Raw genomic sequence first — 27,792 nt, forward strand, 5'->3', positions numbered from 1 at the left:
AATAAAGTTGCTGTGTAGCATGCCCAATAAATCCATCAAATATTATAAAAGCATGCAAAATAACTTTTCCTTGGGGAACACCATTATTTTTTTTTCATTTCTCAGGCTTTTTCTAATAGCTTTTAATGTGTCTGCTATTAAGTCTCTTTCAGACTATGTTTTTGAAATAGCAATTAATGAGACGAACCTAAAAAAAGTCTACACATCTGTGACTACTTCTGTCCTTATCAACAAATTCAACTCTTGACTACCATCTCATAGAACGTGCATATGTTTTGATATTTTTTTTAAGCAGAAAAGGCTAGACTTTAAAATTAACACTAACCGTAGAAAAACTATGGGATACCAAGATTCCCAGCAATATCTGGCTAGAAAAATATTCTCCCAATAAGGCAAGAAGAAAAGCTTTTACAACACCTATCAGACCACTGTAATTGGCTATTCAATTTTAAAAAGCCCTCATAATTGTTACAAAAATGGCAGAGTTAAATAGTTGTGGGGGTTTTCTTTGTTTTGTGGGGGGTTTTTTGTTTGGTTTGGTTTGGTTTTTCTTACTATACGCTATACACTTTACGCTTTAAAAATAAAGGGTTTTTCCACTACAGTAATTGTAGATTTCATTCTAAAATTAATATGTATAACAAATACCTTCTACAGCATTTAATTACAGTGTTTACACTGAAATTAAGCAATTAGATTTTTTTCTCTATTTGAGCATTTTTTATGTATTAGTTAACTTATGACATTCAAAATGTATATAATAATCAAATAACCTTGTAAAGCATATACAAACTAAACTAGGAGATAAAGTGGCCAAAATAAATAATCAAATATTTAATCATGACTGATCCAATACATGAAAGATAAGATTTTATTATAGTAGCCTTAAAAGGAGTAAAATCTGTACAACATGGCATAACCAATCACCAGTTCTGTCTTGTAGCACAATACTAGAAACTACCAGCTATAACATCAGCTTTTAAAGTGTTCCAGAGGAATGGGGGAAACTGTCAGAAGAAATGGATCATTTAGGGGAGGGGTCGGCAAGGGGAAGAAACCCTATGAAATTAACTTATAGATGCACCAATTAAACAAAGAAAACACAGACACACCCCCAAACTTTTACATGGTCTCCCATTAATGCTCCTGAAGAAATCACATTTACATGGGAAGAAAGGGATTGCTCTCCTCCGGATTCGCCATTTATTAAAACACAGAAAGTAAAGAGTAAAAGCTGAAAGTTCACGACAAGAAAAAGAATTGCCAATAGAGAATTCCTCAAAGATTCAAGCTAGGATCTATCTTAATCAACCCACTCAAAATGAACTGAAAAGGCAATAGAAGACAGAGTTTTCAACATGCACTGATGACACAAAATTACTGAGGATAGTTAGAAATAGAGTTGATTGTGACACAGCATCAAAATATCTTAATATAGTACATAGGCAATAAGACATTAATGAAATTCAGTACTACCTAATGAATAAATACCAAGAACAAAAATAATTTCTAACAATTTGTGTAGAAAGGTGGGTTCATAGTAAATCAGTACCAGAAAAGAAATCTTGAAGTCATTTGTGCCAGCCCAATTCTCACAGATGTTAAGTGAAATATTAGAAAGGGATCATCAAACAATACAGAAAAAGGACGGCCACTGCATAAATCGATGCTGCACTCACAATCTGAGTGCCGCATGCAGATACAAAAGTATAGAAGAAATAGAAAAGGAGAGGCTAATAAGATAAATCAAAGATATGGAGCAGCTTCTACTGTGAGGAGCCACACAGAGTGAAATCCCTCAAGTGTGAGGGAAACAGAGGGTTATAACAACGTTGTGTAGCTACCAATGTTATGAAGAAGGTAAATACGGAATGGTTAGTCAGTACTGTTCACAAGCACATGAACGATGGCCATGAAATTAGATCATCTGGCAGCCAGCTTAAAACAAGCCAAAGGAGGTATTCCTCACAGACTACATAATTAAATTATTGCAGCCATTGCTGCAGGTTTTTACAGAAAATAACTGTAATCAAAGATGTTCACAGAAACTGATCGGTCCATAGCTGATCAGAATTAAATAAAAAAACAAACCCAACTCACCTGAAAATTGCCCACAGCCTTTGCTGTTTCTTTTTTTTTTTCCCAATTTTACATTTTTACAAGGAAAAAAAAATACACACACACAGAACAATTTGCCTTTGTTTCAATCCACTCTCTCCTTCAGAGCAGTATGATTTGAATCCTTCCAAATCTACCTATGCATTGGTGCTTTCTTGCTCAATGGGGACAGTTATACAGGTATCAGTCAGACATAGTGACTCTCATTAAAGACCTATTACTAACTCCAGGTTAACACAAACAAGGAGGATACTCTTACTTTGGAGCTCTGTGATGGCAGGTGCCTGTGTTTCCAGTGCTTTAAATATACCACTGATTGCTGGAAGGATCTATTAACACTGAAGAAGTAACAGCAGCAAAATTAAGCTTTAATAGCAGAGGACAAAACAGACCCATCCCATAACTACCATCTGGTTTACTCTAGACCCTGTTTTTTATAAGAATGTGTGGATCTTTACATAGAAGCTAATTTTAGTTGAAAGAGAGTATGAGTGAATGAATGTTTTAAATATTTGCTCTAGATTATGTGACATGCAACCTAACTAGGAGTGCTCTAAATCACCTCATCTCTATGGACTATGTGGGAGCACAGAAAACCCAAATTAATGTTACTTTAAAAAATAATTCTCATTTGAACAATTATGGCAAGAGATAGTTCATATCTATCTTCAGATTCCAATTTCCTTCTTTCCTTGAAAAGAATATGCACATACCTACAGTATCTTCTGCACATATAAAGAGGAATTCTATAACAGGTTCAGCAGAGCAGGAAGACCACTGTTACATTTCAGCATTTTCGCTCAGTAGTAAAGTGAACAAATCAGGTATCTCAAGAAAATTAAAAATATTGGGGGGAGGGGGAAATTATCAGATAAACTCAAAAGCTAAACTATTTAAATGTTTTAACAATTAAAACTCAATTTGTAAATAACAGCATGATAAAGACAGACAGACTTTGGTTCTGTGGCCAGTTTGTGAGCAGAGCTGCTCCCAAGTACTTCTTCCCAGTAAGGCAGGAAGGCATTGAAAAAGAGATTTAACAGCAGTCTGCATACAAAGGCAGCTTGGACCAGTATTGTAGATCAAAAACTCTGACACAGCTCAACTTGAGAGCTTTGTTTCCCCAGGGAAGAAGAAAAAGCTATTTTCTCTGAGCTAAATTTGGTTAGAAACCAATCTTTTCCAGAACCTATTTTTCCCTCATTTATAGCATGCCCTAGCTGGGCCCAACTTAGATTCAGAAACCTTCCACACAAGTTTAGGACTTCACTAAAGGAAATGACTGATGTTTCCTCTCATAATCCTTTATGTCCTAGAGTATCAATCCACATCAAATATCTCACTATTCAAATGTATGCCTTATTGCAAAGATATACATAGAGACATGAATTTCAGAATCAGTCTCTATAGGAAAGGTGGTTCTTAAAAACCACTGGAAGATCGCAGGCATGATCAATAGTAAAGGATCTTTGAAGCACAAACAAGAAAAGACCAAAAGTAATTTGCTTTGACAAAATACAGCAGAACAGGAACAAAAGAACAAACAGACAACAGAAGTAGTAAATTGCTCTGTCTTAAAATTGCATATGTGTGTGTATCTGTGTGTGAACATGCATGTGTGTGTGTGTGTCCTGCTCATGCAAGAAATTTTCCAGTCTCCAAAGCAGCAGTATGTGTACACCTACAGAACGAACATATGGATGGACAAGCACAATAATATAATTCTTACCTAAAAGGAAATGGCCCAAGTCCCATACTACTTCCTAACAGTCTTCTAGAAGGCTCACTTTTAAACTTCTTCATGAGAACTGTGAGCAAAGAGTCCAGAACAAAAATGGTACACACAAATACACCTAAAACACTTGAGCAGACCACTGAAGTTTTTGTGTCACACACTTCTGTTTCCGCTCTAGCTGCTGCCTTAAAAAATGCTCTTACTCCCATTGCATAAAGGATATTAAGCCTCTTTCTTCTTTCTGATATGAATTCTTTTTTTCAGAACCTTCTTTCATATAGAAAACATCACCAATGGTTCTTAATATAATTTAACATTTTCATGCTGCCTATATTGTAGTGAAATGGTTCTTTCCTGAAATTCGTAAAAAAAAACCAAAAAAAACAAAAAAAAAAACCTGTGAAATGTGCTATTTAGACACTTACAAAGAAGTTTAGCAGGGTATACAAAAAGCACTTTGAAACGTCATCTCATCAGGTTCTCTCTGAGAAAATGCTTTGAAAAAAGTAGCAATGCCCTAATTTATGGGTGCTTCTCTTACAAGCCATCTGCCTCAAGCAAAACAGCTGCCAGTGATGCAAGCTGGGAAAGTAGCCAATCTGGCTCACATGCAACTATATACCCAAGAGAGCAATTAATAAGTCACAAAACAGTACCCAATTATGCAAGTATTTTTGAATCTTGGGGCTCAGAACAGGGCTGAGAGAGCGTAAGACAGCCTGAAGGAACTCTCAGCATTGAACTACAGTGCATGGATCCTGCAGTACCACCTGATCTTTCCATCTCATCAGCTTTCACACAAGATAAAGTCAGAAATTAAATTTAACCTAAAAACTAGAAAGCTTTTTTAAAAACATGAAAACAAATGACAATATTTAAATTGCAGGAAGATGTTTTATAGAATTGCTTAACTCTCAAGGCTCATGCAATGATACTACTGATTCAAAAAGCACAGGGTACTTATTCAAGAACAGAATCTCAATATTTACACATTATTGATATTTACATCAATTATTTACACATTATTTTACCCTACTTACGTGCAGGAATTAAAACAAACCGAAAAGTAGCCAGGGTTATTTTTTTGGCAGGTAGCAAGCAAGATTCAAGCTGAGCACATCTGAGTAAGTTTTGAGAACGGTATCCTATCAAATTAATTTTTTTTCAATGCTCTTTTCGTCACACCAAGTGTTCAGTAATTGTCAAAATATATGAAAATTAAGATCTGCACATATTTCAATCTCTGGGGGTCCTTCCTGTCACCAAGAAAAGGTCTGACTATGTAAGAGTTAAAAACATTAGTCCATGCTTTGTATTTTGACAGATTAACTGGAAGAACTGAGTATTAGGAGCCTAACTCCAGGTTTATAAAGAGAATACACACTAATCCACATGCATAATAGAAAAATCAAAACAGAAGCATTATTAAACACGTAAACATGCCTTATTTGGTAGTGGTTTTCTGTTTTGTTTCATAACACAGCAGGAATATTTGCCAAAATATTATTACATTATCACTGCTTGGCAACTGCCACTATAGTAGAAGATATTCTAAAATGAATACAACTATATCTCTGTTACAAGTCACATCCCAACATTACTTCCCCAAGTATGTGCATAAAAGTTACATGTTGGTTTCAAAACTAGAAAAAAAAAATGAGGGGATGCCTAAAGCGGTCATCTCTCAACCTTCTTACCTTCTCCCCTCCCTGCCCCAGATAAAATTCTTAAAGGCTGACAATTTGTTTGCTCTTGTAAAAAAAAAAAAAAAAAAAAAAAAAAAATTATAACTACATTTAATAAAGTAGTATATTAGAAATTATAAGATCAAAATTAGTTTGGTAAAATTTAATTGCAACAATGTAAACAACTTCAAAGAGGTACATAACAGTCATACACCTACTGAAACAAGCTACTTGGTTCAACAAGACACACTTAGAATAGATGAGGAGCAGCTGGAGTAAGACAGAGCCATGAAGAACTCCACATCTTCAGAAACCTCAGGATAACAAGGTAGAAGGGAAACTCCTGCTTGATTACCTGGCACCTGCAATGTAGATAAAAGATTTATAGAAAGGATCTCTGCTTCTCATAATTTTAGAAAATCTTTTGGAAAAGGCTCACTATTAAAGTGAGAAAGTTAAAAAAAAAAAAAATCAATTTAATGAAATATTTAATGGTAAAAAAGTAAAAGGGAAAAGTCTAAAAAATACATCAAAAATATAATTCGAAACTGAAATTACCACGCACTTAAAATATTTGTGAGCTCTTTATCCCACAGATAATCCCTATCAAGTAGTAGAGCTCACACAGAAGCCTACAATGAAAACCTTAATATCTGCAGTCCCCAAACTTACAGGAAGTGGATCATCAGTGAAATAACTACTCCTCTCTCTCTATTTTTTTTTAATTATGCAACAGGTTCAAAAGCTAGTGGGTAAGAGGGGACTGATTAACAGGCAAATAGAGATAGCACAAATGCTCTCCTGCACCTTTCTGCCTGCAAGACAAAATCATATGTTTCCCTTGCAACATCGAAGGGATGTAAAGGAGCTGCAGTCTCTCTCCTGCCACTGCACCATTTTTCTATTCCCATTTCACACCGAAATTCTGAGGCCATGCAGCTCCCCCTCAGATTCAGACACGGACAAGAGCTCTCTCTGACCTCAACTACAGTACAGTTTTGTTACGTGTACCATCCTACACTTAGCTTTCTAAGCCTTCATGCATTTTGATACAAGGTGCACTGTCAATACTTACACATGTATTTGCCACCTTTTAGTAATGAAACAAAACCAATCAAAACCTTTAAAAAATATTTAGATAGATAATATCTCTACAAACTTTTATGACACAAAATTTACCCACCTAATGCCTGACTTTAGAAAAACCTCCTATAGGCATGCTATGACTTCATTATTTATACAGATAGGATAAACACTTGCCAGGAATGGTAAGTAAACCTAGCAGGACAGAGATGCATATATTGAGACCTGCCATTTATTTAAAGTAATGGCAGTAATAGAATAATGAAGTACAATCTGAGGAGTCACCATTTTAGACCATCTAACAAGAAGCCATTTGTTAGACACTAACATATTACCAGTGCTTGAAGGGCCACATGAACATTTTCAGTCAGCCACAGCAGAGCACAACTATGAAATTTTCCATTTCACTTCACAATACTTCTGATTTTATGGGCAGTTCAAACACATAAATAATAATTCAGTATAATAACTAAAGAAAATGCACTTTTATGGTTTGCATAATCTGTAAAAAGACTAAGATTTCAGTTTTTGTAATGAAGTCCATTGGAGCAAGGATTAAGTTTATCTTGTAAAGAAAGTTACAAGATTCGCATGCAACAATACAACTTCAGTGTATAAAATGACTAATTAATTATCTTCCTATTTTTTATCTATACTCATGCCAAGCTCCCCCTCCTTTTTTTTTTTTAAATCTCCCCCTTGCCCTTGATGAGTACTTGTGTGTTTAAAGACATTAAAACAACGACAAAGATGTTTGCAAGAAAATCAGTGTGCTGCTGAGGAAGGTCAAAAGTATTATGTCAGAGTTGAACTTTATTCTACTATGACACATTTTAAGCCTCACTATCACATTTCAATAGAAACCAGTTGAATACATTTTATCAGTTTTCCAATGTAAGAGCCAATATATTTTTAAAAAACAAGTTTAGCTATATCTTCTGTATGCTTTTAGTTGCACAGTCTTCCTAAAATAGAGCAACAACAACAACAAATTATTAGTTCTTAAAATAAAGGTTGAAAACATTTAGTAATTCTGCTAGTTTTTCTAGCTATGTTTGATCTTCATAAGAAATAATGAACAGAATAAGATCTTTGGTCTATTATAGAAAAAATCCACAACAAGAATAGCTTTCCTGTTATTTTCCCAGACAAAAAGCTACATTCAATTCAGGCCACCACTTGCTACCTGGACATGGTCCTGTGTAATGGGCTCTGGGTGGCCCTGCTGGAGCAGGGGGGGTTGGAGCAGGTGACCTTCTGAGATCCTGTCCAACCTCAACCATTGTGTAATTCTATGAGCTGCACAATTCAGATTGGTGCACAACAAGTCTATAGTCTCAGATGAGATCAAACATATTTAAAATTTTGATCAAGTTGCAATAATTTTTTTCTTCATCATATAGTTTTGTGGAAAATATATACTAATTTGCTTGTATGTCCACACCTCAACGTGCTGAATAACTTTAAAATTAGGATAGAAATTATTTTCTTAGTTATGATCTTTTGGGGGGATAGTGACACATCACTTAAGAGGTCACGCTACTGAGATAGATACATACATATAGATATATATCCATACACATTACTTGGAATAGGAGATTTTTGCCTTGTTTACTTTTTGATATCAGGCATTACATTTTGAAATAATAAAAGAGAGAGTAGATACTCACTATTAAAACACCAAACAAATGCAACAAATAGATATTTGCAGTATTATGAAAACATAGAGAAAAAGCCTACAGGCCAATTTCTCCATCATCAACTTCTTAATTATAATTAAAAAATCCCAATACCTCCTTCTACCATTCCTCTGCCACTATTTGTTGCATTGATCCAAAATAGTTTTTTAAAAGGATTACTTGATGGCTTATAGTTATTAGATCCACATGGTTCACACGATGACTTTCTCACCATTGAATAAACCTTTTTGGAAGAAGGCTAATAATGCCCTTCCCAAAGAAATTCCTGAAAAGCTTTCCAACTTCAAAACAGTCAGAGTTTCTGATATTACCAAGGTCAGCACCATGCTGTAATATCCTGAACACTGAATCCAAACAGCATTATCATTTGAAACTTCTAAAGGTCTAGGGATGTATCCTATTTTCAAGCTACCATTCTGACAAACTGAGATGCTAGAAATCAAATAAATCCAGTAGCTTAATGCTCTCTTTGGACTCATCAGCAATGTGCTAAGGCTACTGGACTGGGCAGATGATACCCACAGGAAGCTAATGCTGTTCTGCCTTCACTCCAGCTCAGATAACAGCACATTATGAACCATTCCTCATCTGCTTCAGCAGAAAAAACTAAACACATTTAAAACCTTTTACCACAACTCTGTCATTTCAGGCATATATTACCATGGCCATTAAGTAATTCAAAAGTACTTTGTTTCCCAAATCTATACAGCACCACAGTTTTACTGAACTGTAACATAAAAGGCCCTGACTTTGGAAAGTAGTAAGTCCTGTATCCAAGCAGTACTTCAAACCTGTGGGAATGTTTCAGGGGGCATGAGGACACAATGCTTGATCTATTCATCAGCTGATAGCTAAGGGCAATGACTGTCAAAAATAAAATATTTGTTCAGCAAAACTACAAGATTGGTCTGTAATTGCAGAAAAAGTTTATGTACTCCATCAATTTGACATGTTGGATATATAATAAAAATAATGGCTATATACATTTAAAAAAGGAGACTATTTTGGCTGCAAAATACTTTCTAGAAAGCACCCACCATGTCCCTTGACTGAGGCAATAATATAAACTTTTTGTCCTCTTGACTGGCTAATATTTTTTTAAAGACAACCTGTGCTCTCATTCTCTGAAAAACTTACATTCCCAAGACGGTCTCCTTAAAATCCAGTACTAAACTGAGAAATTGCAGCAAGAATCACATAAGCACCACCCTTTTGGGAACTTGAAGACAAGCTTTTTTTTTTCCTTCAATCAGAGGCAATTTGTGAGTCACATTTTATAACATAATAACAGAGACTACTTAAGTGGACAGATTGACAGATACAAGAAAACAAAAATATTTTTTCTTTGAGAGGACACCAGTTGGTACTTTGACAATACCAAAAGGCACTGCCAAGCAGAAACAAGTTTAGAGGTCAAAAACAAGTGGCAGCAGTGCTATCTTGAACAATAATCATGTATCCAGAGAATGCCTCTGCTGATGCATTAATATTTCTTCTGTGAGGAGGGAAAAATGCAGACTGAGCCTCACTGGATTGCCAGATGTTCTGTATAACTAAGATGTTATGTTCTAGTGGTCAAATCCAATGCCTTGCGAAAAGCATATAGGCTGTGTTCTTTTCCTGTGTTTCTGAGGTAACAGTTGTTTTTCCAGACATGCAGAAATCAAGGCTACAGGGCATCCAAAAAAGTGGTTATTATGCAGATAAACTGTTCTTTCCACAGTTAATCTATCTATGCAGTTTAGTTCTCTGCCATTGTCCCAGATTTTAGCATCTAAACTCTGGCAACCCTGAAACACTGCCAAATTTCTACAGACAGAGTTTGTTTCAGCTCCAGATGTGATTATGACTAAGGAGCTAATTCTGACCTCCTGCCTCTCGCCCCCTGACCTCAGCAAAATACTTGTAAAATGGGACTATTTATATTCATGAGTTGCCCTCTCATAACTGGTTCATTACTGCATCATTAGTCTATATAGAAAACGATTACTGGTGGCAAAAGATGCAAATTTGACTTTTTTAATACTATTAACATGCAAATGCTTGAACCAAATTGCTGTAGGATGGTGCAAAAGGAAAAGTTAAACTGTGAGAAATCAGCATACAACATAATGAGAAGACAAAACCTGTCATTCTGAACAGCGCTTTTACACCAATATAGGCAGTGAAGGGCTAGGAGACTGGTTTTCACTCAGTTTGGAAAAACTTGATGCTACTGGCATGACAGAAATTGCCTGCCACCACAGTGGAGACAGCTCTCCAATTAGATACTCGTTGAACTTCAGCAACTTTAACTTAAATCTTCAGAATATACGTAAAATGGTGAAATATTCCAAAAAAACCCAAAGAACTTTTATCATGAGTTTAAAACTGGCAGTCCGCATGTGAAACTATTGGATCAAATCAAGGGGATGGAAATATTAACAGAAATTGTACTCAACTGAAGATAAATGCTGAGATTCCTAATATTGTTGTAATAAGTTAAATTAACCCATTTAACATTTTTGCATGTCCTGTGCAAACAGTAGCCCAAATTTCATTGAGGCACTGTAAAGAAAGTGCAAAATAAACTCTGGGAAGTTATGAATATAGTAATAAAAGACCTAAAATTATAATAAATCTTTTGAAGAAATCTGATAAACCAGAAGCTCTCAATATTTCTCTTCAATTTCCAGTCTTATCCTCCAACAGAGGAGTTTGAGACAACTTACGCCTCTTAACTGCAGGAAATATGAATTACCTAGTTTCTCAACTGGTAGAAATAGGTTCACAATGCGTGACTCAAGATATGAGAATTGTTGCAGTTTCACATAGAGCTAGTGAAGTGGGATATTTTTCTAACCATTGTCAGACCCATCCATTGGGCAATTAGTGTGGTGCAAGCTCCGACTTTTCAGTGGCTCCATCTGAAGCTTCTTACTGTTTTTAAAAAACAAACCACTTCGAGTTACCACTCCTCAGAGAAAATACAGTGGGAACGTATTACTACACTGGAAATAGAAGCAAATTACTGCAGAAAGTGCTGATGTATCATAAACTAGCCAAGGCTTAGTAACATACCCATGCACACATCTAAGTGATTATGGGATAAAAGGTTAATTTAGACCATTTTAAGTAAAGATCAGTATTTCTTTCTATTTCGCACATTTAGTAGACTTCATATTTTCTTTACCGGAAACCTTCCAAACTGTGAATAGAATACAAATTGATTTTCTAATGAGTTTTCTATAACCTTCTCCATCTTCTCCAAGATAGGTGAAGGCATTATGATAAATACTTTGAAGGCAGACCAAGACAGAAAGACAACTGAAATAGACTGGTTATCAACATAAAAACACTGCATCAAACAAAAATTCTTTGTCATTCAGCTATTACAACCATAAAATTAACCTTTCTCATCATACTTTGAACCCTACAACAAAGTGTAGCTCTCAAAAAGTCTTACCAACTATAGAATTTATTACATATCTCTAATAATCTACACTGATTATTTTCTCTGAACACATCCAGCCTGTACCTGGAAAAAAGATAAAAGATTGCTGGGAAAGGAAAAGCTTCATCATAATCACATACATCAGATATGAACTGAGAGCTATTAGTAATGTAACATTTCAAGCAAAACTGCAAAGCATAAATGCAGGTTTCTTAAAAGCATCACAGTACTCTACTGTACTGTACAGGCTGTTTAGCCTGGAGAAGAGGAGGCTGAAGGGAGACCTTATTGCAGTCTACAACTACCTGAAAAGAGATTGTAGCACGGAGGGTGTTGGTCTCTTCTCCCAAGTAGCAAGTGATACGACAAGAGGAAATGGCCTCAAGTTGTGCTAGGGGAGGTTTACATTGGATATTAGGAAAAAATTATTCTCGGAAAGGGTTGTCAGGCATTGGAACAGGCTGCCCAGGGAAGTGGTGGAGTCACCATCCCTGGAGGTGTTTAAAAGGCATTTAGATGAGGTTCTTAGGGACATGGTTTAGTGCTGGAGTTAGGTTAGGTTAGGTTATGGTTGGACTCAATGATCCTGAGGGTCTCTTCCAAACGAAATGATTCTATGATTCTATAAAACTCCAATATTTGAATTGAAATATATAAAAAAACTGCTATACAGTAATGTATATTATAATATACATACACATATTTATAATAGAGTTATATAGTATGTAAGCAGTACAGACAGTGTTCTAAGACATTACAAATATTTTGGTACATGTTTTAGGATCACAGTACCACTGCCACGTGCTGATGTACTACAAACATTTCAGTTCATGACTGACAGAAGTTGCTCTATTGCAACAGAACAATCAATTAGCTGTCACATTCCATTTTGGTGATGCATGCAAGTAGTTCATCATCACTGATTCAAGTGAATGGAAAGCATTTTTCAAAATTCAATGTCTCTGAAATTGTCAGTCTCATAAGGTAGCTTCAAGTTTGACACAATAATTGTGCTTAGAAAATATAATGCTAATGTGTGTATAAACAGAAAAAGTAGCAAACACACTCAATATCAATACACTGAGAAGACTAATTTTTAAGGGATTTACAGATGGGTAAACGAGACAGAAAATATGTTTGCCAACAAGGAACATAGCTAGTGTGATTTGCCACAGTTGAAAGACAATGGATCAGGTCCCAGAAAGAGCACAGTAGTCTGCTGCTTTATTGTTCAAAACAGCTCAACATTTACTTTTCTTTCACTCCCTCTGCCTTTGGTATAATGCTTACTGTGGTGACACCTGAATATTCACATATATTCTCACAAAACCAGTTACAAAATGCTTATAAAATATTGAAGTAGTTTACTGATTATTAACTCAGTTAAAAAAATTAACTAGAACCAATCTTGCTAAATTTAGATGTCTGAATGCTCAGTTTCTTTTGCCACTTACATAGATCTTAGGCATTCAAAGTACAGTTGATAGTCTTTGGCTACAGCAAAGAGTAGTTACTATTACTGAAAATCAGATCCATAGTCTTGGGGAAAACAAAACAAACAAAAAAAACAAACAGAAAACCTCCCACACTACATACAATTAATAACCACTTGGGAACAATTAAATTTTAGTGCTTGCCAAGGATCTCACACACATTAAATTTCAGTTATGAAGTCAGAGTAAAACTCGGTTCTCCAAAATAATGTTCAACTGCCTCAAGCCTAATCCCATCTCTTCTTCTTTTTTCTGACCTCTGACTCATTCTTTACACTTGTTTGGGTGCACAGAGAACAGGGGACTACAGTGAAAAAAAACAACACAAATCTCTTATTATTCACTGTCATACACCACAAATTTCAGGATGGGGTGGGGGGAAGGGGAGACAGGAGAGGTGTATGGAATTATATAATCATAATTTGCAAAATCATAGGCACTTCTATTTCCAGAATTATTTATTTTTCTTAATTCCCTCAGAAACACAGACCATTTTATTTTTTTTTATTGTTACTGCCTAATTGTTCTCAGGAAGGCAAACCAAAACTCCTAAATTCCATCATATGTCATGACACTGATGGAGTTACAAGCCACCAGAAGATCTGTCCCATAGGAGCAAGCAAGGGTAGAAGTCAGGTTAGCACCTTTTATTCAAATTCAGTATTAGAAAGCACTAAGAGCCTTTCTCAGGTGCTCATTTGCAGCAGAGAAATGGTGTCATTCAGGCTCCTGATTGCAATGTTCCTCAGCAGGCACAAACTTCTTTTTGTTCTCTCAAATACAAGATTTACAGCCCTGTTCCTTCCAGCATTAATCCAGACCCATCCCTTATCTCCTTATTCCAGTTGCATTATTCAGGTATCTCCAGCTATATTTACTTCCCAAGCTTCTCATCATAACCTCCTTGTCTAGCATGTCAATCTCATTACCACAGACACAAAATTATCCCACTCTTACTCAGGTTCAAACCACCATTTGAACCTCCTCTCCCTCAGCCCCAGCTTCTTCCTTTCTGCTTACCAAAACATTTTAACTTATTTTCTTCAACACACCCACATCCAGTTCTTATCTCTACTGCAATCAAATCAGGCAAGACAAGGCAGAGGAGAGACAAAGCACAGAAGAAACCATCCTCCTGTTCAGTTCTGGGGCACAGCCCAAGCTCAGAGCTGAAACTATAGGCCAGGTCTACTACAGAGAAGATTGTTCACATTATGGCGGAATCTTACTGTGCTATAAAGATAAAATAAGGTTTATTTCGCACATGCAAAACCATTTTTTTAAAATACAGCTGATCTGAAAGCAGATTTTCACAAAGGTAACAATACACACATCCATTCCATAAAGGTTATTTCTCTTCAATTTCCAGTCTTGTCCTCCAACAGAGGAGTTTGAGACAACTGTGGTCTTGTACCATCGAAAGAAAAAGGAAAGAAAGCATAAGGTAAGTTGACTCTCTGTGCCAAGAGAATAGTTTTCTTTTTGGAAAAGGAAGGCAAACACATTATACATTTAGAACTCAATTAACTAAAAGTTCTGGCTAGACAGGCTTAACAGAAGTGTGACTTCACTTCAGAACCTTGTATCTAGTAGGTTTTCCTCCTATGTGCAGAGCTAAAACATAAATTGTACAAACTTCTAATCAAATATGTCTATATTCAGTCCAGGTTTTTCATTTTCATTACCTATAACTTTATATATAAATGAGCTTTACACACTTGTAATTTGAGTTCCTCAAGAGGGACTCCATGCTAACAAAATTCATTAAGTAAAAGCAATTCCTGTATCAATACTTGCTGTCATATACACAAGCTGCCCCTGCCTTTGGCATTCCAATCATATCAGATTCTTTCAGTGTTTCAAATTCCTAATAACTGGTAATTCAGGTGATAAAATGGAAAGTGCACAAACAGTATAAATATTCTGAATCAATTTCTGAGAACTCTTAACTGAAAGAAGGTAACTTTCATTTTTTCCCTACAAGTTCTTCATGGTTCAGATTATGCAGAGATTGTAAATCATTGAAGATAAAAGAGAAAAAACATTATTAATATTGAGAGGGGGAACATTTGGCAAAATAAAACATTAGATCTAGAACTTGGATCTACAGAATAATATTTTGTAAAAGTATTAATGGAATTCTGTAGCAAATTTAAAATAAAGGGTTATTATGTAGCCTACTTTTGAATTCAAGTTTGGTCTGAGAGAAAAGTTAGCTATTAATCATTAGTAATATAAAGCCCTAAGATTCTTTATAATTATGTTGAAACAAGGTAGGTTTATATTGGGAACTTGGCTACTGTTATTTTCATTCATGTAAGTTCCAAAAAACCCCAACATAATTAAGTTTATCAGCATCAAAATCTCTGATTAAATGAAAAAAAAAAAAAAAAAAAACAACAAACCTATTAATTTATCTTTGTTTTCTTCCCTCCTCTTCTGTATGCAATTGCCATCAAGAATATCCACTTAAATTTCAAAAGCAGTAACAAACATTTTCCTATTGGTTTAAGCAGTAATATAAACTAGCTACACTGAATCAGACCGCAAACCTCAAACCTCCCTATCCTAGTATCCTGTCTTTGACAAGTCAACAGAAGATTCTCACAGAGAAATGAAAAAAAAAACAAAAAACAAAAAACAATATTTTCTCTCAAACCTTCCCAATATCCAGCAATCTGCAGCTCAAGTGCTTCATCAAAGTGGCACTGTATTTAATAGCTCTTAATGAATATTCTTCCTTAAACTTCTGGCATCTGCAACATCTTATCAAAAGAAGTTTTATAGCTTAAAATACATACCATCCCAAGAAGGCTCAAACATCTGATGCTCTTGGCCTCCTACAGTTTTCTCTGACATTCATGATTCACCAGGCCAGTTACATCCTCTCTAGAGCCGTCCTGTTCCATGCTATCATCACAGCCTATTGTACTGGGTCTGGCCGGGATGGAGTTACCATCCCCCACAGTAGCCCTCATAATGCCTTGTAGGAAAGGTTGCCAATAGCTTTGATCAGCCCTGTTACCTCTTTCTCTTCCCTTTTCCAAACTTGCCTTTTAGAAATCCAAGCAGACTGAATCAGGTGGATCATTATTTCCTACAAACTTGCTGGTTCCTTCAAAAAATTCTCTTAACATTGATGCAAGACTCACTAAAAAAAACAGTGTTGACTCTTCTCCCAAACATTACTTTTCTCTGAAATTAGTCAGCTGGGACCTAATCAATTTTAAGTAAAAAGCTGTGCATTTCATTCAGCAATTTGGCTGTTTCATCCTAAAGTTTCTCAAGAAACCCTGAGCATGCATTATGTGGTCCTGACATTTTTCTGTTTTTCTTTTAACAAATTACTTTTACAACACTTAAATTTGACTTAAGCCCTTTGAAACATTGCTTGTAAACTTCCAACATAAGAATTTTCTCCAGGTTCTCCCACAGCACACGTTATCAAAATGAATGTTTTCCTGCTGTGGCCTCATCTTATCTGGGCATCCCTTCTATTTCTGAGACTCTACCAGTACTACAGGTATTATGGGAGGCTTCAAACTTCTAATGCATTTGTACAAATATTACTAATACTTTTCTATATTTTCTAAAAGTTGCTCTTCAGATTGTTTTTTATCTGCCTTGGACATTTAACCTGTCTGTTCCAAATACAAGCTCAGCATTTTTCAAGAATGCTTACTTTTTGTTATGAGCTTTTTACCATCCTGTTTAATCATGGCATTTTTTTTTTTAATCTTTATATCTTATTTTGACAAATGGCAAGCATTTGTCTCAAAGTCTCCCGTATGACAACTTTGAATAGTCTCCATGCCACCTGCAGGGATGCTACTTTATTTACTTTCCCCTTTTGTTTTAACAATTTTCCTGAGCACAAGTGTAACAGATCTTTTGGTTTCCACTGCTCCAGTATGAACTCTGAATGATTGCCGATATTGCCATCATCATTACAGAGATGTTCTCTGATTGCCATTTTGAAGCAGATCCTAAATATTCCTGAGGAAGAAGTTAACAGTTGCATTTCCTTTTCTGGTTTCTCTGACTGGCTGCTTCAATAAACAATTGTCGGCTTTTAAAGATTTGATCTGACCACCCCACCCTCATGCAAAAATCTAAATCTACATAAATATATACTTAATTAATGTAGTTTTAAAATTCTTAAGATGCAACAAAATGCAAGATCTCTGAAGGGAGAAAAAGTCTTGTGGAAACATTTTTAAAGTTTCTTAGCTGTTTACACAATTTTTTAGCTGACAGAGGAAAGGACAAGTGCCTGCAAGAGTTTCCACAATTATTCATAAGTATACTCAGTTGAAGACATTATCTGCACAAAACATTTATTGTGTTAAATAACATAGGCTATCTACTTCAATATTCAGTAATAACTCTTGACAATTATTGACATTGCACAGTACAGCTTCATGAAGAGATACTCATTCTGGCTTCCAAGATTTTTCCTTTTTTACTGTCATTATATGCAATTCATTCTTTATCTAGCAATTAAAGTTAATATTAACTCCACCTCACTCAATATCCAACAAGTTACAATTATCCAGATTCTTTAGACTTGTGAGATTTTAATTTCTCTTAAACACATAGATGACAACTTGTAAAAAAAAAAGCAATATTGTTCTTTCTTTTGTCCAGATTGGTTTGTAAGATAGCTTTTGCAAACTTTTCTACTGTGTTATTTCTATCCATAATACCATTATTAATTTCTAACTTTTTGATAAAGCCTGGTGAAAGGGACTACCCAATTTTAAAGTCCTTTATAATAAATCTAGTATACTACTGATACAATGAGGAATTCTTGTAGACCCTAGAAACACATTTTTCTGTTACAGAATGTTTAGTAATGATTTGTTATTGGTCCAGTCCATCAAATAACCGCTTCAAAACTTACAATTAATGCTAGTTAATGAAGCCATTAACAAGCTTCAAAATCAATGTCTCAAGAGACTGGAACACCTCAATCTTAATGGAGGAAAGCGACATCTAGCAGGGCCTTACCAGATGTTAACCTGTTCAAGCACTGAAAGCTTGCTGTGTGACCCAGCAGCTTTCCTACTCCACAGTTCCTCTGCTGCATGGTTCTTCACTCACAAACTCCCCGCAAGACTCACTAATTAATTGGAAAAACATGCATCAAATCTTTCTTCAGGAACAGGTCCACAAAGGGATTTCAGAATTCTTTCTTTAGCTCAAGTACTAGCAGCTAAACTAAAGATCAGTAGGTTAAAAATCTACCTGTAATCTGTTTACGAAAGACAACAAAATTTGATATTATCCACAAATTGAGAATTTTAAAATAGATTTTGTGCTTATAGAGTAAAATAGTTTAAAAATTCTAATGTGAATCACATATGCAGCTTATTCATTATATATTACCTACTTTGCTAATGCAATCTAATGAAGGACAAGAATTGATGGTATCACTTCTTTCCTCAGTTTAAGAGGTGCAAATTTCTGATAATTCTCCCATACACAACACACTTCTTTAAAGGAAGATACAGACTTACGCTTTTAAGCAAAATATACTTCAAAGCACATTCTATCATGAATTTCTTCATCAGCATTAAACAACAGCATCCAAACTCAAATGTTTCATACCATGTGGGGACAAGAGAACTAAATTTAAAATATCAACAACAGGTTTTTATTTTTGAAGAGCTAGGTCACTGACATTAAAAGCAGTCAAAGAGCATTGCAACATATTGTTAAAACATCGACATTTTCCTCCAAAATTCACAGGATTTAACCAACACGCTAAGTTAAACATCAGTGCAGCTTCATGTGTTTATCATCTTAGCAGAATTTTTCAGGTTTCTATGATATTCAAAGCCAATATGATTTGAATACACACTTGCTATGACTGCTCTGCTATACAGTATGAAAATATATATTACAGGTATCTAAAAATGCGTGTTTCAGAACACTAAACGTTTAGTCTGCTCCCACCACCTGAATGTATATTTAACACATGCTGATAAGTTTACACTAACACAAACTATCAGACTGTTTGAGGTATGGGTTAAAGTAATGAAGATGTCTCTAGTTTTTTGCCAGCTTAAATCCCAAGGAAAAAAAGAAAAAAAAAAAAAGGAGGGGACATGTGAAGTTGTATGGCTTGTTTCTACAAAGACAGAAGAGTTAAAAGCAGTAGCTAAATGCACTGAGATGTTTCTAGTTCATTCATACAATCTAGCAAAAAGTATGTTAGAAAACTCCTACAGAACTACGAACTAAAAAACTTAGGTAATCCTAGCTCAGTAGCTACAATGGCTGGAGTTCAACACTGACTCAGTACTTAAATATTTGCTCAGCGCCTTTCCCAGGATTCACAGCCTGAGAAGAATTACATGCTACTGCAAACATGCCCTCAGCAGTACCTGAACTAGTTAGCTATGTCTACACAAAAATTCACACCAACAGGCACATAGTCTTCTAGGCTAATTCCATTTGAAAGGGACCTCAAGAGGTCATAGAATCACAATATGTCAATAGTACATGTTTTCTACAAAAGAATAAGTGTCATACTCTATCGCCATCTTACCTTCATACCAAGAGGAGTAGTTGCCAATTTTATTTCCCATGTTGTGATAATTTCCATTCCAAGCCTCATTTCTGCTAGGGTTAAAATTCCAAGTGTTAACAAGCAGTTAAGTTTTTACATCAAGAATGGAATTCTTCTTGCAACTGCTGTAACCCAAAGAGAGATAGTAACCATTGGCTATCCCAAGCAGTTTGGGAACCACTGCTGTACAACATGTAAGAGAACCAATTATTTGGCCAAAACGAATGGTCGGTTTCTGAAATAGGGCAATGAGCCAAAGCTACCAACAGCAAAAAGATAATAATTAATATTTCACAAAATATGCTATGAATCCACTCTAGGAACAACACACTAAAGTGGTTGTGTCCAAAAATGAACAAATCAAAAGGAAATCACAAAATAAAGCCTATGTGTCCAAATTGCCTCTGAAGACTACATTAGGTATTACTATATTTGAGTTGAAACTAATTCTTTCAGACATCATGCCTAGTTTATCTACAAATATTTTCTTTTTTTAGGAGCCATATGTGAGCTATCCCTCATAGAAGTGTTTATTCTGGGCTACAGAGACAAAAAGCATCTTTGCCACTCACGTACAGATATTTTTATATGTAACCTTATAAATACACCTTATCAGCCAGCTTTCCTGTTAATTGCTAACCAAAAACCAAGCTATATCTGTTGAAGGCTCCTAGCCTTTCAGGATATTTCTGAAGACACTAGCTTTGTACTTTATTAACTGTATATCTGGAATAAAAGCAAAAGTCAAATGAAAAGTAGGAAGAAGAAACATACAGGATCCAAGTTAGATCAAATTTATATTTTCATAAACTTTGCATAAACAATGAGCAAAATGACAAAATATTACTGTTAATCAACGATCAGTGAAATATTATGCCATTTCCAGCATCTCATACTAACATCACATCTTCCCAATTTATTCGATTTCATTATCAAAACTTAATTTTCCTGTGTAAACGAGCAGTTCTGAAAAGTTCTGTTGACTCTACAGTGTGTTTCAGATTTTAAAACTGTGGTTGCCAGTTTAAGATATATTGAAAACCTATGAAAAGAGCCTAGATGATAAACCAGTGCAGCTTAAATGTATTATGATACTGCACTGAAAATACAGATTTTTGAAAAGTAACATTTTGAGCATCTTTCCTAAGAAAGACTGAGAGAGCTGTGTATGTTCAGCCTGGAGAAGAGAAGGCTGAGAGAGGATCTCATCAATGCTTATAAATATCTCAAGGGTGGGTGTCAAGAAGATGGGACCAGACTCTTGTCAGTGTTGCCTAACAATAGGATGAGGGGCAACGGGCACAGACTGAAGCACAGAAGGTTCCATATAAGCATGAGGAGAAACTTCTTCACTTTGAGGGTGCCAGAGCCCTGGAACAGGCTGCCCAGAGAGGTTGTGGAGTCTCCTTCTATGGAGACATTCAAAACCTGCCCAGACACATTCACAGTATCACAGTATGTTTGGGATTGGAAGGGACCTCAAAAGATCATCTAGTCCAATCCCCCTGCTGGAGCAGGAACGCCTAGGTGAGGTCGCACAGGAACACGTCCAGGTGGGTTTTGAATGTCTCCAGAGAAGGAGACTCCACAACCTCCCTGGGCAGCCTGTTCCAGTGTCTGTCACCCTCACTGAGAAGAAGTTTTTTCTCAAATTTAAGTGGAACCTCTTGTGTTCCAGCTTGATCCCATTACCCCTTGTCCTATCATTGTTTGCCACTGAGAAGAGCCTGGCTCCACCTTCATGGCACTCACCCTTTATATATTTATAAACATTAATAAGGTCACCCCTCAGTCTCCTCTTCTCCAAACTAAAGAGACCCAGCTCCCTCAGCCTTTCTTCATAAGGGAGGTGCTCCACTCCCTTAATCATCTTTGTTGCCCTGCGCTGGACTCTCTCCAGCAGTTCCCTGTCCTTCTTGAACTGAGGGGCCCAGAACTGGACACAATATTCCAGATGACGTCTCATCAGGGTGGAGTAGAGGGAAAGGAGAACCTCTCTCGATCTACTAACCACCCGCGTTCTAATACACCTGAGGATGCAATTGGCCTTCCTGGCCACAAGGGCACAGTGCTGGCTCATGGTCATCCTGTTGTCCACCAGGACCCCCAGGTCCCTTTCCCCTACACTGCTCTCTAATATGTAATTTCCCAACCTATACTGGAACCTGGGGTTGTTCCTGCCCAGATGCAGGACTCCACACTTTCCCTTGTTAAATTTCATTAGGTTATTCCCTGCCCAACTCTCCAGCCTGTCCAGGTCCCGCTGGATGGCAGCACAGCCTTCTGGCGTGTCAGCCACTCCTCCCAGCTTTGTGTCATCAGCAAACTTGCTGATAGTACACTCTATTCCCTCGTGTAAATCGTTAATGAATATATTGAATAATATTGGCCCCATTACTGAACCCTGAGGCACTCCACTAGATACTGACCTCCAACTAGACTCCGCACCATTGACTACCACTCTCTGGCTTCTCTCCTTAAGCCAGTTCGCAACCCACCTCACTACTCTATTGTCTACACCACACCTCCTCAACTTAGCTGTGAGGATGCTGTGGGAGGCTGTGTCAAAGGCTTTACTGAAGTCAAGGTAGACCACATCCACCGCTCTGCCATCATCCATCCACCTTGTTACATTCTCATAAAAGGCTATGAGGTTCGTCAAGCATGACCTACCCTTGGTGAAGCCATGCTGACTGCCCCTAATAACCCTCTTATCCTTGATATGCCTTGAGATGGCACCAAGGATAAGCTGTTCCATTACTTTCCCAGGGACAGAGATTCCTGTGCAATCTACTCCAGGTGAACCTGCTTTTGCAGGTGGGTTGGACCAGATGATCTCCAGAGGTCCCTTCCAACCCCAACCATTCTGTGATCACAGAATGGCTAAAAATAATCCAGCAAATAACTTGTTGAAAAGTTATAAAGAACTATGACAGCTATTTCTTGCAAGTCTAGAGAAAAATGCTTCTCGCTTTGTCTATTTTAAATTTACAGAGAGAAGTTTTTGATTTAGAGCCTAGTTATAGTTTCACAAGCTTATAGAACATACAGGATGGTAGCTAAGAAACCTGAGACAAGAATGGTTGCTATTGGTTGTATTGCAATTAGGAAATGTAATAAAAGCCTGTTGCTTTCTGTAAATTTAAGATAATTATGGTTAATCCACAGCTGTTCTTGTCAATTTCATTTTAATATTTTATACCTTTAATTCAAGGAGAGATTATAGTAACTGTTTAAACTGTTCAACAAATTAAACAGATTCTTTTAAAAAAATATAGAAATTAAATGTATTTGAAACAGTACTCCAAAGCAACAGCTTTTAAAGTTTGAAGTAGGATTGTTTTGAGATGATGAGTCTGAAACAATTAGTTCCTTTTAAAATAAGTATTTAAATATTATTATAATTTTTGCTGTTACATGTGACCAAACAAGGAAAAAGTGACCTTTTCTCTGTCTATAAAACTGTATTTTGGGATCTCTGCTGTGGCTGTGTTCTGAAGCCAGTAACCCTGAAAGTATAATTTTTTTTAATAATCCATTCATTTACCAAAACATTCAAAGTTTGCTCTCTGTGAACACAAGCAGAACCTGAAGAGCAAATATTTGTAAAAATCTAAACCATGTGTCCAAGATGCAGCCATCCCTCTCTAAGTATGCAAAGACAGTTATAGTAATTCCAGCCAATCTCACAGAATGTAGAATCAACAACTTTCCATTGCAAAAGAAAAAGAATGTAACAGCATGGTATCATTTCTCAGTGAGGAGATTTTTCTGCTGTTCATTTAACTCCAGGTGTTTTACACAAGAACATCTGCTATTATTTGGCAGAACTCTGAGTGGCATCATGCTGCAACAAATAATCCTAATGGCACAGAGTTAGCAAACTCCATAAAACAGCAAAACTATATATTACTGCAATATATTCAGTCTAAGAATATACAAAGACATTAACTTTGACATATCAAGCTGGTCTCTAAAATCACCCTAAAATTTTTTTAAAAAACTTATTGTCACTGCTATATGTCATATATATTGCTACAATGAATTCATGATTGTTGCAAATTCTGCCCAAGGAACTGGACAGTAAGAAGTTAAACTCAATAGACTGCTTTTTACAGCACAAAAACTAGAAGCCATTAAAAAGAGCTAGGACAAACCAGATACAAAAGAAGAAAGAGGCAGCTCTTCACTAACAGGTAGTAAGTAACCTGCCTCATCAAAGGAAGATGTGGATGAAAGAAGTTTAAATAAGTTCAAGGGGAACTTATTTAAGGTGTAGGGTGCCTGTAAGTTGAAGGGGAGACTGAACCAGCACTTGTAACTAAACAGCTAAACCACAGTGGGAAGTGCCCTGAGCTGAAAAAATGTGTAAGTAAGGAGAGTGTAGGAAGGCAATATGGGGCAGGGAGGGGAAGTATCATATCATATCTTATCTTATCACAATTTTATCCTTCCATCAGCCTCTGAGGATGGCCACTTTCTTTCCCCCTCCATGGTCTTTAATGCATTTAATTGCACATTAGCCCTTGTAATGGACGGGAAGATGACAAGCAGCAACTTACAATTACTGGTTTTATTGATTTTTTCCCTTGGTGTGCTGCTTCTGGAGACACTACAATAACAGGCAGATGCATAGCATAGATAGAAAAAAATTCTAACCCATCTTTTGGTCCCAAAAATCCGTTTAGTATGACATTTTCAAGTCAAGGATATAAAAGATATTTAGCTGCTAAGAACAGATGTTAAACTTTACCTTAGACAAAGATCAGAGATTAGAGACAGAATACTAAACTAAATGAGCTCTTAATCTGAGCCATTTTTATGCTTTTAGACTAATGAAACTCACAAGTAACTTCACCATTTGTTTAAGAACAGTTTACTGAATTAAATGTAATTTTTTAACTCTACCTTTGCTATTGAAAGCTGGAGAAAAGATTCTTATAAGAAAACATGGTTAAAGAGAATGCAAATTCAATAAATACCTACAAGAAGCAGTAGTAAGGGCAAAAAGTAATAGCACCTGCAGCTGCTTAACTTTTATTAACCTGAATTAAAGTCTACTATGTTCTTCTGAACAGTGAAAGTTTACTAGACATGCTTACAAATGGTATCAGACTGGGGGAACTAGATGGTACACGCAGGGGCAGGCCTGCCATCCAGAGGGACCTAGAACACCTGAAGGAATGAGTGAACAGCAGTCTTACGAAATTCAACAGCAACATACACAAAGACCTGCACCTGGAAAGGAAGGGTCTCATGCAACCATACAGGCTGAGAGCTGCTCTTCTGAAAAGGGTGAAGGGCTGAACGTGAGCCTGCCATGTGCCCTAGCAGCAAAGGTGACCAACAACATGCTGGTAGTCATAGAAGCACAATCATTAGACCAAGGGAAGTGACTGTCCTCTCTGCCCAGCTCTTGTGAGACCATACCCACAACAGGACGTGCAGTTTTGGGCTCCCCAATACAAGAAAGACATCGATAATATGGGGCAAGTTCAGCAGAGAACCATCAAGATGACTACAGGTTGAAAGAACCTATCCTGTGAGGAGAGGCTGAGGCACCTGGTCTCGTGCAGTGTGGAGAAGTGATGGCTTTTGGGGGGACCTAAGGGCAGCCTGCCAGTATCTAACAGGAGGCCATCAAGACAACAAAGCCAGGCTGTACCAAGTCGTGCATAGTGGGAAGATGAATGTTGAAACAAGAGAAGTTCAGAGTACATACAAGGAAAAAGTTTCTCACCATGAGGCCAGACAAGCAGTGGGACAAGGTGAAGCAGAGTACCCAGCGAGGCTGTGCAGTATCCACCTTTGATGGTTTTCAAGGCCAAACTGGGTAGATCAATATAACAGCAGAGGAAACATAAAAAGATTGATGTGGCCTTCAAAACCAGTAAGACCATCACAACAGCTCCATTCAAAGTGGACCTTACTTAGCTTGACCTTTTTACCTTTATGCTTGCCGATGTCCTCCTATGTCACACAGGCATTTTCTTTAGCTTTAATCTAATTTAAGTTAATTTGGAGCAATTGTTCTCAGCTTTTATTTAATTCTGAAAGTTGCTGCTTCTGTTCTTCAACCTGGAGATCCTATGCTTGTCATTTTTCTTCCTGCCTTATTAAACCATCCAGTACTACTACTTCCCATAAACTTTTTAGCTCCACTCTTTGGCCTGCCATGACTACAGTCCCACTGCTTTTTCCTTTACTTGCATACAAAGATTTTCATACAGTTATTTTCTGCAGGTAATTTTTATTCAGTGAAGGTGTGCTGCAAGTATAATCAAGGACAAAAAAAATTTCACAGATGTTATTAACATAGCTCCACTCCAACTCTGTTTGACACAAAGGCATGCAGCAAAATATTGCAAGAGTATCATTCCAGTTTTTCCAAATGTATAGACTCTGGCCAAAAATCTCTAAGTAAATACGGTTCACTTGAACTGGAAATGGTATGCCTGCTTTCATTTCTAATAATCCTATTTCTAACCTTGAGATCAGGTGTGTGAAAGCTTTATGCTACAACACATACTCCTTTTAAATTCTCATTCTAACTATGCTATAGAAGAAAAAAGGCTACCCCTTTTAAAGCAATAGCGAACGGAATATATAGCCCTCCTTATCATCTCCTGCAAACTAGATACTGTGGCATATGCAGCAGAAGATACAACTGCTAATCAAAATAAAATATAGAAAAAATAAAGTATGACATTGCAAACAGTATATAGGCTTCTTTAAGCAGCCATCTCTTTGGCCTAATCTAGTTACATACTTTCGTCTTTTCTAAGAGTCTGCCCACAGCAGATAAACACACAAACCTTCTTGTGCTACACCAACTGACGTCAGCAGTCGCTTAGGAACAGCGTTTGGTGCAAAAGTGGTAGTACCGAAACTATGTTTACAATTGAAAAAGAATGACAGTATGCAGGGCTCACTATAGCTTCAGGAAAAGAGATACAAATTTCTAAATAAAAACTATGAAGGATCTTTTCTAAAACTTCACAGGCTTTTCAAAGAATGTTTATCTGCTTAAATGTCTTGCAATGAATACCAAGAGTAATAGATGTATTTTTCTATATTTTAAATGGTACAAGTTCCACTCTGCCTCCCCCCACCCACCCACAAGGGGAAAAAAAAAAAAAAGTCTCAGTTTTGGAATGCAAGCTTTGAGCTTCTTTCACTTCTGTTTAATCTGTAAACAATAATTCAAATCCAGTAACAACTTCATTCGGTAACTGTTTACAGGGACAAAGCCCTGTTGTTCCCACAGCAGGAAAACAAAAGATGTCACAAAACAACCTGGAGCAGTAGAAATAATCATCCCATCACTATTTTCTAAACAGGCCAATGTTTAGAAAGTCTAGCGTTTAGGGAACTTAGAAGTGCTCTACTTTAAATAACTCAATACAAAAATTATTCTGAAGACCCTCAAGAATAAACAACATAAAATTATACAGTTGCAAAGCTGTTTGTGACGGCTTCCCAAATAAACTAAATTTTACACTTACAGAATTTTAATTTAGAAAGAATGTGTGTGAAAACTGCATGTACAGATTTATTTATTGGTCCAGAATAATTTACAAATAAAGCCTAAATTTTGAGTAGCCTGCTACTTTTCATTCCATAACAACATATTATGAAGTTTCTAATCACTTGTTACACTTCTGGAAATCTACTGAAGAAGAAAAAAGAAAAAATACATAACATTTTTGAACTTGCAGAAACTATGTAAAGTTAAGTGCTATGTATTACACCTCTAGCAGGCATTCTCCATCTTCAGGCTATGGAAATTACGCAGTTTTCTCAGAGCTGGGACTAATAGGAATGCACTGCAAACTTTAGACATCGTAACAGAGCCAGTATCTTGCGTGCTCATAGTCCTCCTACCAGCTCCAAGAAAACACGGATGAAGAAGCTAAAACTAAAATGGTCAAAAAAGGACACTGCAGAGAAGAAAACTTAATAATGATTCAA

General features: G+C 36.5%; 1 protein-coding gene and 1 non-coding gene across 3 annotated transcripts in view; both read right to left on the reverse strand.

Moving 5' to 3' along the window:
* PDE3B (phosphodiesterase 3B) overlaps nt 1-27,792 on the reverse strand; it is a 90,757-nt gene that overhangs the window by 36,808 nt on the left and 26,157 nt on the right. The gene's annotated exons all lie outside the window — the stretch shown is intronic.
* On the reverse strand, nt 24,411-24,599 carry LOC135579706 (U2 spliceosomal RNA). The gene has a single exon (XR_010473306.1). It is a non-coding gene; the product is annotated as a U2 spliceosomal RNA (small nuclear RNA).

This window comes from Columba livia, chromosome 5 (assembly GCF_036013475.1).
Source record: "Columba livia isolate bColLiv1 breed racing homer chromosome 5, bColLiv1.pat.W.v2, whole genome shotgun sequence".
NCBI classification, from domain to species: Eukaryota; Metazoa; Chordata; class Aves; order Columbiformes; family Columbidae; genus Columba; species Columba livia.